Below are 14389 nucleotides of genomic sequence, written 5' to 3'. Positions count from 1 at the left end.
TTGCAGGTGAACAGATACACAAAGTAAGTTTTTTTGTTGTTGAAAGTTGATTTATTTTTAAATGATTTATTTTTATGTAACATTTGTATGGTTTAATTAATCATCAGCTTTTCATGAAACCCATGCACTTTATGTTGTTAGTAACAACAAATGAAATAGATTTTTGTATTTTTATTTTATATGTTATGCCAAGGCTAATACTAATGTGTTAAGCATATTGTGGTACACATTAATTTTGTGGTAACTTTGTTTTTACGATATCATAGTTCAGCTGTTGTACCGCTGTGAAACGATGGTTAATTTCTGTAAACTTCAGCCTGTAAATCGAGCTCCAGTTTTGTCTCCGGTAACCGGGGCTCACAGCTGCTCCGGGGCTGAGAGGAGGAGGAGGAGAGCCGGTGAGGAGGGGTCTCTCCGCAGATCATGACATTAGCACAGATCACCCCTGCACCTGCTACGCGCTTTCTGACAGAAAACTCAGCGTGAGCGAACCGAGGATCTTACCGGGGTTACAGACCGCTGCGATTCAAACGGCGAAAGCGGACACGTCCTCAGAAAGCGCGCCCTGTGCGCGTGAAGAAAGTGAAAGTGAACATGTCGTCATCCACAGAGATCGGCAGGTGAGTGCAGCGTTATTCCCAATGAGAACAATACATCAGTGTTTAACCAAAATGAGGCACCATCGAGCGGTGTATTGTTATGTAACTTTGATCAACCAAATCGGCTGACCCTTGTGAAGTTCTGCATGGGTGCCACGGTACACTGATACTGTTATACGGTAACACCATGGATCTTTAATATACAGCCTGCTGCAGGCTGCTGAATAACTGCTGTATTCATATACCATATACCATATTTTATAAATATGAAAGTCTAGCAGAGGGCCTGTTTGTTACAAACCCCTTAAGATAAGCCTTAGAAATGTAAGAGCATTATTAACAGGGATTTTTAAAAAGACAAATTTCACAGCTGGGTACAGTAGGTTCTACTGCATGTCAGTTATAGCCTGTCGTCTGCTGTAAATTATCTTATCCCTGTCTGTCATGTCTTTGAAGATAGAGGCCATTATTAATCTGAATTACAGAAGGATCTATAAACCTATGTCATGTGAAACCTCTCGGGGAATTTCTCCTGACATCTGATTTCTCATGGCAGTCATACAGTATGTTTTGCCTTTTCTATTGCTTAATTTCTCTATATAACCATACTGCTTTACTCTCTGAAGCATAACAACTAGTTTTAAATCAATTAACAGTTTGGGTAATACTTTTCTTCTGCTTCTGTGGAGTCCTTGGTGTGATGAATCGATGGGAATCTAAATTTCCTGAGTATATTTTGTGTGGGTGTACCTATGTAAGCATATTCTGGGTGAAAAATTAGGAAAATCAATATGAAAAATACAGAAACAGTTCTGTTATAATGCTAGGTTATTATATATATATAACTAGCTGCATATACGGTAAAACAATACAAAAATAGTCAATACAATAGTACGTCTCCATTTATCTAAGCAAATGAGTGTGTGTCTGCATGCTTTAGTGGTTGGTCAGTTTTGATGCATTTTATCTGGTATGCCACTTTATCTCTTCTATAAATTATCAAAAGACATAAAGCATAAAATAAGATGGTTATTAAATTTTTACTTTCATACCTACGATTTGACTTTTCACCCAGCAAACAAGTTAGTGGAAAAACTATAATCATTATAAAAAATATATTTTCTCAGGGAATCAAAAAATTTTTCATCATGTAGTAAAATGTATAGTAACTGGTTTAATTAAGTAAAAAAAGTTTTCAACTAAAAGTATTTCAATAGTGACCAAATACAATAACTGTAACAACAAGAGGGAAACATCATTTCATACACGTGATGAACAAGGAAATATCCAATGCTGTCTCGCGGCGAATTCGTACGTATTTTACGAGGTGGCTAATTCGTAAGACCTCACTCGTACGATGGGTAGGTTTAGGTGTATGTCATTCATACAAATTTATATGAAGTGTGCACTGGTAAAATACGTAAGATTTAGCAAAAATCATATGATTTGTACAAGTATGAATTCGTATATGAAGTATCCACCTCGTAAAATATGTACCGAGACCAGGGAATTTAAAATAATGTTTTCAAGGTCTGAAGTTCTTAAACAGGCAGACCTTTCTATAAGGGAAAGTATTTTCAAGTTAGTTAGTTTTGAAGTGCATCTCTAAAATATTGTTTTATCCAATTATTCTGAATAACTTGACAAGTCATGCAAATTCACTGCTTAAAAAGCAAATTAAATTGTAGATATAATGCAACAAACAAAACGGTCTCTCTCGGATACAGCTTTATTTGAGGAAGATTGCATGAGTGTCGGACAGGGACGAGTCTGTGTTCTTCCTGCAGGCTTGGTTCTGGTTCGCTGTCTAATTCCAAATGCATTTTGTCCCAACTACCTTGGAAAAGAAACTCCTTTGATGTTCCTCTCGCTGAAAGAGGTTTAAAGAAAGGCTTTTGTGGTATGCTAATAATCTTCAATTGACTTGTGAGTCTTTTTATTAATGCATTGCTTTGGCAGACTATCTTAGCAAAATTGAATAAGAGACTTAACTTTGCCTGACCAGCGGCACAGAGGCGTTTGGAGTGTCTGGGATGCTCCGTGAATCTTATCAGAATTCAAGCGGCGTCTCAGCAAAACCAAGTTCAGCATTCTGGGGAATGCGGTGATATACTGAAGATGTTGAGCGTTAGGTGGTGATTAAACTCTCAGTCATGCAAAAGTAATGAGTCGGGAAATATATCAAAGGATGAAGCTTGAGGCTGTAATAGCCTGGAGTACGCCTACATTAATAATGTTGTTAATTTCTCCTGCTCCTCGCCTCAGTAATGTTACATTCTTCTGCTTTCATGTATGGCTTTGTATCCGTTTCAAAGATTTTTAAATTCATCTTAATGTTTGTTAGAGTTAGAAGCTTTTTTTTTTTTTTTTAAGTAAGTGCTCTTATATTAAAGAGTTTCTGAAATCAATACACATTCAGTAAATCCTTTATAGTAATTCATTTAAGGGACCTCATTCATGAAACAAATTTCTATGTACAATTTAATCTAACATTCCCTTAAAAAGAGAATTACTTCTTTATGTGCTCAGTGCACCGAAGAACCCAGTAGCTCCTGAAAGGACCCAGTGTTCATGTGATTGCAGACTGCAGTCAGTAGGTGGCAAATGCTCCTCAGTTTATAGAAGGTGTCTATCATCTGAGAAGAGAGCTGGCATATACTAGCAAACACATGCAACACTGCATGTCAGATCACTGCTGAATGTGCTTGTCAAATCTGGTGAAACACTGTATATTTTCATAATGCAGATCTGTTTCTGTGTGCATTTAAGTAGACCTACATCTACAGTTTCTTAGCACTTGAATATATATACTGTATTATGTATAATCATAAGAGACCTTTACATTTATGTCACACACGGCAAATACACACACAGATTATTAAAACTGCACTTTTGTATAATTTCATCTATTGTGAACAGCATTTTAAATATTGATATATATATATATATATATATATATATATATATATATATATATATATATATATATATATATATATATATATATATATATAAACCAGTAGATAGAATAGAAAGGTTAAGATTATATGCAAGAGAAAGTGTTTTAGCCATTCGAACTTGAACCCTATGCAAAATTGGCAAGGGGACAATGTTTGCTTTATGGCATCAGATTCTTCAGTGCATCAGTTCACTGCTCATCTGGTAATACACAATATGTGAGTATCATGAGGTGTTGCAATTTAATCAAACAAGTCCAACTCAGCTCTATAATAAAACAACAATAGAAATAATGGGATTTAAAATAGTGCTTTCCAGGTATGGACAAATCATGGAAATAAATAAGGAACAATAACTGATCAGGCAAAGATAAATATTGTACTTTATAAAAAAAGTAGGGGGAAAAAAAAGAAAGAAAAGAGTGAAATTTCAAAATCTTAATTTAGGCCTAGATGAAGTCTGTACATGTCCAAATCCATAACTCTCTTTTTAAAATTTTTTGAACAATTAATTAATCCAGCACTCAATAATTCAATACACAAAACACATTGTAGTTTCAAGAAACTGTCTTAATCTATGCTGCAAGTAAAGCTGAACTGTATTTTACTCTCGCTTAAAAAAATGGCATGTGTTGAATCTGCAATATTCCAAACAATTTTTCTTCCCTGTTAAAATATTTATTTTTCTGTTCTAACTATGGACAAATATATGGTTTATTTTATTATTTGCATTGAGCTGTTTTTCCTTCTTCAGAACAAACACGCAGCCAACTTTGAGAGAACAATTGATTTGTTTACCTTCTGAATTTATGTACAAAAACAAAACCTAACTGCATATACAAGCTTCTTAAGCCTCAAGTTATTAATGTCTTAATTACTGAGGCTTTAACCAACACAATATGATCTTAACACCCATATAATTATGCAAATAACTGGATAATTAAACCTTCATTAAACCTAGTTCATAAAAATCCAGTAAATGGATACGATGAGTCAAAAAATGTTAGCAGGGTAAAAGAGAGAAAGAAAGAAAGAGAGAGAGAGAGAGAGAGAGAGAGAGAGAGAGAAAGAGAAAAAGAAAAGCAGAGATTATAGAAGAGCCTTTGATGGCAGACCGGGCTCTGGGAATCCTAGCGTGCCTTCAGGGGTAGAGCACTCGCTCACCGCATCAATAATGGATGAAAGATATCTTGTTCATTGCAGGACTGAACCAAGCTAGCATACTGATTTCTAACCGTGAGCCGTATGTAAAAATTGCATCAGTGGGTTTAATTTGCCTCATTAAACCCTGCATTCCTGAACACTGTCAGTTTTACGGAGGAAGCTGAAGGGCTCTATTTTAAAAATTTTGTTGGAGGCTTGTTACTCTAAATAAAAATAGAATGTAGGTTCATCTTGTGGTGTAAAATAAGCCGTGCTGTATGATTATTCAAGAGATTAGAATGAAATTAGTGATGCACTCAAGTAACAATTGTGGGGCAAATAATGAAAGCGACTATCTGAACATAGTTATTGGTTTAAATAAGAAAACTTAAATCATCCCAAATTATTCTTTTAATTTACGTTCTTTTTAATCAGTAAAAATATAATTATAATAATATTTAAATTAATATTACATGACAAAAAAGTTATTACCCATACATTTAGGCTCCAAAAACTTTGCGAAAACTAGAAAAGTAGTGAAATTAATTACTTTAATACAGATTGTATCTGCTGACTCTATTAATTCAGGTATATTCATGGCTCTGATTTACAGTACAGTGAAGGTCAGAATTATTAGCCCTCTTGGTAAATATGAGCAAAGAAGCCTGTGAAGACCAATGTTTATTCTCTTGATCCTTCATTCAAAAAATTTACACAAAATCCTTTCACTGAAGTAAAACAGTTGAAATGGGGGAAATTCTCATTATGAAATTCAAGAAAAATTCTCCGTTACACGGTGGCCACAGTTATTGGCCCCTTTTTCATTCAATATTTTTTGCAAACCTTCATTTGCCAAGAAAACAACTACTATAATGCCTGGTGTTGGTTTTTGTATTTGTTTTGGATCATTGTCCTGGTGGAAGATCCAGCCATACCCTCTGTAAAAACGAGCCCCAGTTTATTTTTATTTTTTTTTATGTTGGTATTTGATAGATTCCACGATGTCATGAATCTGAACAAAATGTGCAGGACCTTTAAAGATCCAGCAGTATATTTAACCGTGGGAATATGGGCTAATTTTTTATTCCAGTGTAAACCCATATTGTGTGTCCTTTTTTTAAGTTTCGTCTGACCATAGAAAGTTCCAGTAGTGTCTGGCAACTGATTTCTTTCTTTTTTTGTAGAACTCTAAGTTCTACTAGTTTTGCAGTTGCTCAGCTGTGATCCTTGGATCCTTGAGTGTTTGGACACTGAAACTATACTACTCACCGTCCATTAGGACAAGATACACTTCCTCTTCCAGGATTCGGAACATCTCTGATGGTGGAAATGGGAATTTTGAATGCTTTACCCATTTCCCTACAACCACTTTCTGTTTTGTGAAGCTCAAAAATCTTTTGTTGCACTTCAGAATTATACTTATTATAATTATCCTACTCTTCACTCTCTGAGCCAGAATTCTCCAAACTCATCCTTTCTTATCATCCTTCTACTTGTCCACTTGATCCTATTCCATCTCATCTCCTTTAAGCCATTTCTCCTGCAGCTGTACTTGCACTCATTCACATCATTAACATATCTCTCCACACTGGTGTTTTTCCCTCATCATTTAGACAGGCTCGTATAACTCCACTACTTAAGAAACCCACCTTTAACCCATCTCTCTTAGAGAACTACAGACCAGTTTCCCTTCTTCCTTTCCTTCTTCCTTTCAAAAACACGTGAACGAGCTGTGATCAACCAAGTCTCTGCCTTTTTTCACACAGAACAACCTCCTTGACAGCAACCAATCTGGTTTCAGAAGTGGACATTCAACTGAGACTGCCTTGCTCTCAGTTGTTGAAGCTCTAAGACTGGCAAGAGCAGAATCTAAACCTTCAATTCTTATCTTGCTTGATCCGTCCGCTGCTTTTGACACGGTTAACCGCCAAATCCTCCTGTCAAAACTTCTGACAAAGGACATCTCAGGAACCGCACTCCAGTGGTTTGAGTCTTACCTATCAGATAGGTCCTTCAAAGTATCTTGGAAAGGTGAGTTGTCCAAGTCACAACATCTCATTACTGGGGTGCCTCAGGGCTCAGTTCTTGGACCACTTCTGTTCTCTGTCTACATGGCATCATTAAGTTCTGTCATTCAGAAACATGGCTTTTCATACCACTGCTATGCTGATGAGACTCAACTCTACCTCTTATTCCATCCTGATAATCCGGCGGTAGCTACTCGCATCTCAGTTTGTCTAACAGTCATGTCTCACTGGATGAAGGACCATCACCTTCAACTCAACCTTGCAAATAACTGCTTGTGGTTCCGGCAAACCCATCGTTTAATCACAATTTCACCATCAAGTTAGGCACATCACCATAACTCCTTCAAAAACAGCCAGAAGTTATGATTGTTATGATCTTTCTCAGACCACCAGACCACATTGCTAAAACTGTCCGATCCTGCAGATTTGCTTTATTCAACATCAAGAAGATCAAGCCCTTTCTTTGGTAACATGCTGCACAACTCCTTGTTCAAGCTCTTGTTCTGTCCAGGCTGGACTATTGCAATGCTCTCTTGGCAGGTCTTCCAGCCAGTTCTTTAAAACCTTTACAAATAATCCAGAACGTGGCAGCCAGATTAATTTTTTAATGAGCCGAAAAGAATACACGTCACACCTCTGTTTATCAGTTTGCACTGGCTACCAATAGCTGCTCGCATAAAATTCAAGGCATTGATGTTTGCCTACAAAACTACCACTGGCTCCACACCCCTTTACCTAAATTAATTACTTCAGACTTATGTGCACTCTACAAGCTTGTGTTCTGCAAGTGAACGTCGCTTGATTGTGCCATCCCAAAAAAGCTCAAAGTCACTTTTACAGACTTTTAAATTAAATCTTCCCTCCTGGTGGAATGACTTCCCTAACTCAATCTGAGCAGCTGAGTCCTTAACCATTTTTAAGAATCGGCTTAAAACACATCTCTTCCATCTTTATTTGACCCTTTAACTTTAGCACTCACTATTCTAGTTATATTCTTTAAAAAAAAAATCATACTACCTTTCTAATCTTTTTGTATTCTATTTTCTTTTTTATTTATACACTTATATAAAAAATACCTCTAGTCAAGTCAAGTCACCTTTATTTATATAGCGCTTTAAACAAAATACATTGCGTCAAAGCAACTGAACAACATTCATTAGGAAAACAGTGTCTCAATAATGCAAAATGATAGTTAAAGGCAGTTCATCATTGAATTCAGTGATGTCATCTCTGTTCAGTTAAATAGTGTCTATGCATTTATTTGCAATCAAGTCAATGATATCACTGTAGATGAAGTGACCCCAACTAAGCAAGCCAGAGGCGACAGCAGCAAGGAACCGAAACTCCATCGGTGACAGAATGGAGAAAAAAACCTTGGGAGAAACCAGGCTCAGTCACCTCTAGCACTAGCTTGCTCTATTCTTTTTCTATTGTATCTGTTTTCATTTTATTTATTATATTATTTAAAAGCCTTTGCTACGTGTACTGCGTTTAAGCTAACTGAGACTTGTTATAGCACTTATATATCATTGCTCTATTAATGTTTTTGGTTGCTTCCATTGTCCTCATTTGTAAGTTGCTTTGGATAAAAGCATCTGCTAAATGACTAAATGTAAATGTAAATGTAAATGTAATGTACTGGAAAGGATGATTAAGTGAATTTCATATTTATACTCTTGTAAAACAGCCACGTCTGGCCAAAAAGTCACTGCTGGCAAATTTCATGTTCCTAGTCACCCTGGTGTGCTTAAAAATGTATAATACAGTATGAATGGATATATACCGCAGGGATATTTAATTCATAATAATTTCTTATTATTTTGAATAAGTCTGACATTCACTGTAGATCTTAATGCTGTGGTTTTGAAATAATATTTTTTTTTTTCAGCCCAGCTGAGGAATAATTTAAAAAAGTACTTAATTTAAAAATGTGTACTCTCCTGATTAAGTCCCATGTAAAGCTTGCTGGGAATTACTTTTTCAGTTATGTTGTCATCAAAAATAATTTCCCAATACTTGACTGGTTCATATTTGAACTACATAATTGAGTCTAGTAGGCTTGACATTTTTGACCTTATTTCACCGGAAACTACATCTAAATTACCTATAATATAAAAGTAGAATTTACAAAACATTTTTAATTTACTTTACTGTCTATAGATAAATACAATTCTGAAAGACCTTAATATAAATTGTGATGTCTTTTTAAATTTGGTTATGAACAAACAAAAAATAATAAGCTAAAAAAGGAAAAAGAAAATGAATTAATTATTTAATAAAAATAATACCCACAATGATTTGTACAGTCAGTAAAGATAGCCAGTATGTGTTCTGCACTTCAACACTCTGGTGTCAAGTGAAAACAGTTAAAATGGTTTCTTTTCATTTTAAGGGGAGTGCTGTAAGACAAACCATACAAACAAACAAATAAATAAATAAATAAAAGCACTTTAAATAAATAACACAGTTGTTTCACTTTTTCAACGTGGATGGGAGGGGAATTCTTTCAAAAATCCAAACTTAATGCTAATTTTCAATAATCTTGTACTGCAAAACAACTGACTTGTTCAAACACATGCAAATAAAGGCAGATATTGTTTGAATGATGTGAGGATTGTTGCAGCATACAAAGCTTCCTGTTAAATGTTCATCACACCTTTTAGTCTTAGATTGAGGACTCTAAGGCATGGCATTGGAGCACTTCAAAGTATGTTATGCAGACATTTATGTGCTGCTTTGTGCCTTAAGATTGCTTGAACAGATGTTATTTGAAGGGCAACTCTGTTTTAAATGCAGATCTCATTTGCAATGCAGATATCTGAATAATATTCTCAGTTACTAATACCAACACCAATACCTTTGTCCATTTTCATGTGTCCAGCACGTACAACAGCTTCTGAACATCAGAGGGACAAAACACTCTTCAGTCAGTCAGGCAGTCACTCAGTCTGTCAACTAAATATAATGCTATGGGAGCAGTTCTAAACATGGTGCTATAATCAATAATTTTTTTTTGTTCATCTCGCCAGCTGTTGTAGTATGAAGGTCGTAAAAGTCATTGTACAGGACTGTCCTACATATTGTTGTTGTCTGTTTTATTCAGTGATTAGATGAAGAGGGGGGAAATGTTCCAGTAGCTTTGCAGGCAAATAGAAAAAGAGAGGAAACTTGATGTCAATGACTTGCTGTCACGCATGAACACTGGCTATATAATGTCACTGCTCACTAAAACATGGTCCCATGATATCTTCCTCTAGTTTAGCAACCCCTTCTTTTCCCGCTCTGACTATTGACCATTGTGCTATTGCCCACACTGCAGACGATCAGTGGGTAACCACAGTTTCCACTGATCCCCGAAGGATCCATCCACAGGTAATCTGAGAAAATTAAACATTGAGAAGTTCACCCAAAAATGTACAAATGCTGTCATCATTACAAAACAAAAAATATATTTTGAGGACTGTTGTTAACAGTCAGGTTTGTTGGTAACATTCAGGTTTGAAATGACGTCTGGGTAGGTGCAGTATATAGCAGATCTATTCTATTCCAAGTATATTAGAGTATATCATGTCATGTTTACTAACATGCAAAGCTATTCAGTACTGCCATGACAGAAATATAATAGACACATAATTGGTTATTAATGCATACGGTTTAAAAATTACATTTGTGCCATTATTTATTAAATTAAATTCATTAAATATTCATTAAATATTTTTTTAGAGTGTACTAGTACTAGTTCCTCTGGACATGAAGGTAGTTTTAACTGCATGCCTTTACTGAAAAATAACATTTTAGGAAAATTTGACTAGTTTTCCACGCTCTCCCTTAACAGAGAGAGAACAATGGTACTTAAAGGGTTAGTTCACCTGAGGAGGACAATTGTCTATATTCTCTTCACCCTCAAAGCATCATAGGTGAATGTGACTTTTTTTTTTTCAGAATAATCCAGTCAAAGTTATGTAAAAAATTGTCCTTGCTCTTCCAAGCCTTTCAATGGAGTAAGCTGGTGTTGGTTGTCAACAGTTCAGAAGAGGTGAAATAAAGTGCACACATCTGTAATAATACGTCCCTCACATGGCTCATTGGGATGAATAAAGGTCCCTTGTAGCGAATCCATGCATAAACACTTTTTCCTCACTTCTGCTGACTGTTGGGAATTGGAAGACGTTTCCAATTCCAAAGCCCAGGACACACCAAGCCAGAGGGCTGTTCTAATGTTTTCTTTAATGCCAAAAAATATAAGGATAGTGGTGGGCGGTATGATGAAAAATTTATATCATTAATTTCTAAATTATACAAATTATACCAGTTTCATGGTATATGACAGTATTTATATAAAAAAAAAATGTCATGCATGACCGGGTGTAGACCAAATTTTCTACTAATTATTATAATCATGACATCTTCTGATAAAATCAACATGCATGTACAGAAGATGCATGTTGAGCGGCTATGCAGTGGTTGTGGCTATATTACTTTTTGATCTCATGCAGCACACTGTCTGTGTGACAGAGTAACAAACAAAACAACAACAACAACAACAAAAGTGCATAATATTAACAGACAAACTATGCTTGTATTTATAATCCCAAACAGTCAGTAAGCAACAGGTACTTGGAAACACTGCTTTGTACTCATTTATTGACGAGTCCGCTGCGATGCTTCTCTGCCACTCACTGCACAGAACCGACACAGAGAGAAACTCCGGGAGAGTCAGACCTCGTGCTCGTGGGGCAGCACTGGTGACATCTTCCAACAAAAAGCCGCTAAAAGTATCTAAAAGTAGCTAAGTCTAGTGCTGATCATATTCACAGCGGGCGGCGGATATGTGTGGCGTTCAGTGGATATTGTGGGTGAGTTCTTCTGTTTCATCATGTTCTACTAGTTCTACAGCTTCAGTTTCAGAACTTTCATGCTTACACCAAAGAATATATAGAATACCCATTAATACCCAAGACATGTCACTCGTATTGCAGGTAGCCCCACCTTCTGAATTAAACAGGGCCTATCCTAACATTCTATCCGTTTAAAAACAAATGTACTCCAATGACTGGTTTTGTGATCCAGGCTCACATATATATACTGTTGATAGCTGCTAATACAGACAGCTAATTCCTCTCAACATACCTTGGGCAAAATACCAACATAACTTGGGCTGAGCTTCCTGCTTGGTAGCTGCAACTGTAGGTCCCTTGTGGAGAGCCAGACCAGTCCCGGTTGGTAGGGACGGTGTGGTCGATGTTGCTTGTTGGCCTGTATGGTTTGCCAGACCACGGAAACATAGGGGGTGGATATCCCAGGACGCACTGGAAATGAGTTAGACCTGTTAATGAGTGAGTGAATTCTGTGCATATTCTGCCCATGGGAGGAATTCCGATCATCGGTGCTGTTCTTTGCTGCAATAGGATCACAATTATCTGCCAAGTTCTTGGTTTAATCGTTCCAATTGACCATTAGCATGTGGGTGATAACCTGATGTGAGACATTAATATCGAGTTGCTTGCAGAATGCTCTCCAGACTTGTGTTGTGCACCGGGTGCCTCTATCACTGATAATATCTTACGGCATGCCATAGTTCCTGAAGACATGATGGAACATTGCCTGTGCAGTTTCCATGGCTGTGGGCAGTCCTTCCAAGGGGATCAACCGGCATGACTTGAAGAATCAATCTATGATAACTAGAATTGCGGTGAAACCATTGGACGGAGGTAAGTCAGTAACAAAGTCTATGAAGAGATGAGACCAAGGATGCAGAAAGGGCAGCGGTTAGAGAAATCCTGATGGTAACTTCTTGGGGGTCATGGATTTTGCACAGACCTGACAGGCTTTTACATAAGAAGTGAAATATTTGAACATTGAAGGCAACCAGAACCAGTTGCATAGCACGTGCAGAGTGCAGGAGATTCCAGGGTGGCCAGAGCTGACAGAGGTGTAGACGCATTGAATTACCCTGTGACATAGACTCTGTGGGATGTAATGTGTTAGGTGGGCAGTTGGCAGGAGCTGGTTCTTGGAGCTGTTCCTGCTGTATCTCCTCCATAATATCCCAGGTAATTGGGGCGATGATTACAGACGGGGGAAGAAAACATTCTGGAGTATGGCTTTTGAGGGGAAGGTCATACTGCCTGGAGAGAGCATCTGCTTTAATGTTTTTGCTGCCTGGATGATAGGTCACTGTGAATTTGAATATGGTATAGAAAAGGGACCAACGTGCTTGGCGTGGGTTGAGTCTCTTGGCACCTTTGATATATATTTTATATAAATGTATAAATATAAGTTGTTGTGGTTGGTGATCACCTAAAAAGGATGGACTGCTCCCTTGAGCCAGTGTCTCCATTGCTCAATAGCGGCTTTCATGGACAGAAGTTCTTTATTTCCGATATTGTAGTTTATTTCAGCTGATGTAAGTTTTCTTGAGAAGAATGCACAGGGATACAGTTTACCAGGTTGGCCATGGCGTTGGGACAGCAGAGGTCCGATTCCTGAGTCTGAAGTTTCTACCTCCACATTGAACGGGAGATAGGGGTCCTGGTGTTTGAGAATGCGGGGTGTGGTAAATTTTACTTTCAGAGTGTTGAATGCTTGAGTGACCTCTTCTTTCCACTTGAGTTTTGATGGTAGTCCTTTCAACAGAGATGTCAGAAGGGAATCAACCATACTGTAGTTCCTAATGAATTGCCCTGTAGAAATTAGCAAACCCCAAGAACCTTTGAAGCCCCTTGATGGTGGATGGTTGTGGCCATTCACTGAATGCCTTGACTTTAGCTTCATCCATCTTGACACCCTGGTGACTAATGTGATAACCAAGGAATGATGTCTGCCTGACATGAAACTCACATTTCTCTGCCTTGACATACAGTTGATTCAGTCTTGATGTGGTTAATATGTTCTGCTTCTGAATTGGAGTATATAAGAATGTCATCAATGTATGCAGTTACGGTACATACTGATTCAGCAAGTCTCGGAAGATCTCGTTAATGAAGGACTGGAAGACAGCTGGTGCGTTGGCAAGTCCATATGGCATGACCTGATACTCATAGTGCCCCCTGTTGGTGAGGAAGGCAGTTTTCCATTCGTCACCATCCTTAACCCTTATGCGTTGTTGGGGACGTTTTCATCCACTAGGGGGTAAAGTTGAGTCTTATTTTGGCCACAACTTTCTCTGTGTTTGAGCTAATGGAATGATTTTGAGTGACATCTTATTTTGACTCATATTTTGGGAAAATGCTTTGATATTTTTCAAAAACTCAATGGTACACTCTGGGCAAGTTCACTATCCTTTCGTTATGGTAGTGAATGAAAACATCCACTAAATTAAACTGCTGTAAAATGTATCAGATAAATATTATTTTCAATTTTTTTTTTTGCATAAATCTATTAATCAACCTCAGTCCTGATCAAAACTACCAAATGTTTAAAAAAAATCCAAGATGTTAACTCTTTTATTAACAAGTTCATAAATTATGTCACTGATTTGGGGGGAGAGAAAAAAAAACACAAATTTACATATTTTCAATTTAAAAAGTGATTGTGGACTGGATATTTTTTTTTACCTTTTATTACAGTCTTGGGCATGTCAAAGATCTCTCTCTCTTTCTCTCTCTCTCACACACACACACACACACACACACACATACACAGACAATATAATATGCTGTTA

At 37.0% G+C, this 14389-nt stretch overlaps 1 protein-coding gene across 1 annotated transcript in view; it reads left to right on the top strand.

The window, feature by feature from the left end:
- Positions 1–404: 404 nt before the first annotated feature.
- LOC127979202 (retinoic acid receptor beta-like) overlaps positions 405–14389 on the top strand; it is a 210493-nt gene continuing 196508 nt past the window's right edge. Inside the window, exon 1 of the mRNA XM_052584490.1 lies at positions 405–620. The gene's annotated coding sequence lies outside the window, so the exon portion shown is untranslated. The remainder of the gene's footprint in view (positions 621–14389) is intronic.

Source organism: Carassius gibelio, chromosome B19 (genome assembly GCF_023724105.1).
Source record: "Carassius gibelio isolate Cgi1373 ecotype wild population from Czech Republic chromosome B19, carGib1.2-hapl.c, whole genome shotgun sequence".
NCBI lineage: Eukaryota > Metazoa > Chordata > Actinopteri > Cypriniformes > Cyprinidae > Carassius > Carassius gibelio.
The sequence above is the reverse complement of the archived record's forward strand: the minus strand, read 5'-3'. Positions and strand labels throughout refer to the sequence as shown.